General features: G+C 41.1%; 1 pseudogene; it reads left to right on the top strand.

The window, feature by feature from the left end:
• Nucleotides 1–1,023: 1,023 nt before the first annotated feature.
• On the top strand, nucleotides 1,024–2,905 carry LOC124648054 (annotated as a pseudogene).
• Nucleotides 2,906–3,207: the final 302 nt, after the last annotated feature.

A 3,207-nucleotide genomic window follows, 5' to 3' on the forward strand; every position in this document is an offset into this window, starting at 1 on the left:
ATTGGGAATTGGAATTTCGAAAATTAGATTTAAACTGATCTGAGGAACGATCTAGTTTTAATTGGTCCAGTGTCATGTCCCCGGGGAGAAGAAATCGGTCTCCCCAGGGTTGAACGATGTGGAAGGAGAAAGAAAGTGATGTTGAAAATTATACGAATTTTGTTGCATTGTATAGAAATATTCTTTTTGGGGTCTATATAGAACTGCATACTGCCGTAGTGGGGAGACATGGAGTACGAGACAAGTAATGATACATTTAAACTTAGTTCTCACAAAAACAAACACGGAAATTCAATTCGGCTCCCGGGTGCGTATGCTCCCTCTACCGAAAAATCATATTTCGAAATGTCGAAAAAATGGTATATCTAGAGTTTGTATGAAATACACAAATTTACTTATAAGAGTTATCACTGGATGCATGTCTTCATCTTATCTAGGGATTCCTAGTTCAACGGAAGCTTAATAAAGCTTGTTCCATATGCCCAACATGAAACATCGTGTAAATGTTATTTTTCATCCTAGGAACAAGTGAGCTCTGTACCAATTATATTTAAAAATGCTTTTTAAAAAATCAGAATATATGTAATAATTTAAAAGAGCAAAATATTATACTAGTTTCTCTACGAATATCACAGGAAAACTTGGTTTTTCCCCGTGCAAAAAAAATAAAGTGGTGCAAACGGATTGCTCTAAGTTACTAACAACCTTTATTTTTTTTTAAACGTTCAACTTATGTATAAGTAGCTAGAATCAAGAAAACTTTTGTCCAAACAGTACTCAAAAGTTAGGTCGTGTGATTTTTTTGACAACTTTTCAAATCTAGAAATATTATTTTTTTACTGAGCTCCTATTGTTATTTTCGCAATGGCTTTATCCTACTTCAGCTTCGACGAGCCACAAGCTGAAGCTAGCACAAACAAGTATAGTATTTGATAGTCTTAATTTGGCGATAGTTATTCTGTAATCGAAATACTTAATTTTACAATTATATTCATTGTAGGTATTGAAAGATAACACTGAACAAATTTATTTTGTCCCGGCTATGATGGAGCAAGCAAAGATTATCCTAAAGAAGTGTGGTGGACTTCCCCTTGCAATATCAACCATAGGTGGATTTCTAGCAACTAAGCCAAAAACTGCTATTGAATGGAGAATGATGAATGATTGTATTAGTGCTGAACTAGAGATCAATCCTGAACTTAGGACAATAAAGACAGTTCTTATGAGGAGCTACGATGGTTTGCCATATTATCTGAAGTCTGTTTTCCTATACCTATCAATATTTCCAGAAGATCAAGTAATTAGGTTGGATCGTCTAGTGAGACGCTGGATTGCAGAGGGATACTCACGAGACATTCATGGCATTACTGCCGAGCAGCTCGGTCGTAGATACTTTGAAGAGCTTTTGGATAGGAGTATGATCCTACCAGGGGAAGATGTAAATGATTACAATGGCAAAATTAATTCTTGCCAACTTCATGATATCATCCGGGAAATATGCATCGCAAAGGCAAGAGAGGAAAACCTTGTCTTCAAACTGGAGGATGGGTGTTGTTTGAGTAGCACACAAGGTCCAATACGCCATCTTGTGATAGGCAGCAACTGGAAAAGGGATGGAGATGCATTCCCGAGTGTGCTCGACTTGTCTCATGTACGATCATTGACCGTTTTCGGAGAGTGGAGACCATTTTTCATCTCTGAGAACATGAGGTTCCTCCGAGTCCTTGATTTGGAAGACACGCTAGGGTTGAGAGATCACCATCTTGACCGTGTCGGACAGCTCCATCACCTCAAGTACCTTTCTCTACGAGGATGTTGGAATATTTACTGTTTGCCTAATTCTGTGGGGAATTTGCGGCACCTCCAAACACTTGATGTTAGATCTACAAAAATATTTGAGTTGCCAAGAACAATCATCAATCTTGGGTTGCTACAGAACCTCTGTATATCAGATAGTCTATTAGGCAGAGCCAATGTCAAGGGAGAGGATGACATAGAAGATGCATACAATCAGTACGTTGTTCATGATATTGTCCCGTCCGTGATTGACTCATGTTGCCTTTGGATGTCTACAGTTCCTTTTTTATTGAGACCACAAGTTTTAGATGGTGGTTTGAACAGGCGTGATGTACTCAATCTGTTCCGGTATGAGCTTTATGACAAATGGGCGCATGGTGCTAAAGTTCCTAGAGGAATTGGTCAGCTGAAGGCCCTGCACAAACTTGGTTGTGCCTATGTTGAGGGAAATGCTACTGTAAAAGAGTTTAGAGAACTTACTGAATTGCGTAAGCTTGGAGTGGCTGGTATCAGCATCAAAAACAGCACGGAGTTCTGGTCTGCCATTTCTGGTCACTCTCATCTTCGATCTCTTTCAGTGAGAGGAAACTCGTGGGAGGATGAGTTAGATAGCTGTCTAGGTGAGGGTTTGTCGCCACTAAGGTGGGTTGAGAGCCTCAAGCTGTACGGCAAGCTAGTCAGAGTAACAGATTGGATCCATCAGCTTCAGAATCTCTGCAAGTTGGTGCTTGAGAATAGCGTTTTGGAGCAAGATGATGCCATACAAGCTCTTGGAGTGCTACCAAGTCTTGCAGTTCTACGCCTGAAGCGTAAATCATTCTAGGGGAAACAGCTCCATTTCCAAAACTCGGTTTTCCCGAGTCTCGTGGTGCTGGAGCTTAATTGCTTACCGGAACTTGAATCGGTGTTGTTTGAAGAAGGCACAATGCCTAGGCTCGAGCTGCTACAAGTTAATATTCTCTACCCCGGGCTGAAGAAAATCTCCGCGCTGTCAGTTCTCACAAGCCTCAAGGAAATTAGGCTGGGTTATTTTGAGAATTCAGTGAAGGCAGAGATGCTGTGGCAGCTATGGCAGCATCAGAAGCACGTCATCGTGAAAAATGTATGAGTTACACAAATGTGTGTATCTTTCCCTTCTTCTCCTTCTTGTTGGAGTAGTAGTACCGTAGTAATCTGTGTTGTATCTTTCGGGGACCTGTGTAGATGGACTCCGAACTTCAATGTGTGGATGCATGGCTGGTTTACATACGTATAAAATGTTGAAACTCTAGCTGGCGACGTAGATGGAAATACAGGACGACTAGGTGGGCCGGGAAAACTTGATTGATTTAAGGGCGGTGCTGAGCGTCTCCGGGGGATCAAATCCCCCGATCCTCCGTGTCCTCAGCCGTTCGATGGGGGCAATTCATC

The sequence above is a fragment of the Lolium rigidum genome, chromosome 4 (assembly GCF_022539505.1).
Source record: "Lolium rigidum isolate FL_2022 chromosome 4, APGP_CSIRO_Lrig_0.1, whole genome shotgun sequence".
Lineage (NCBI taxonomy): Eukaryota > Viridiplantae > Streptophyta > Magnoliopsida > Poales > Poaceae > Lolium > Lolium rigidum.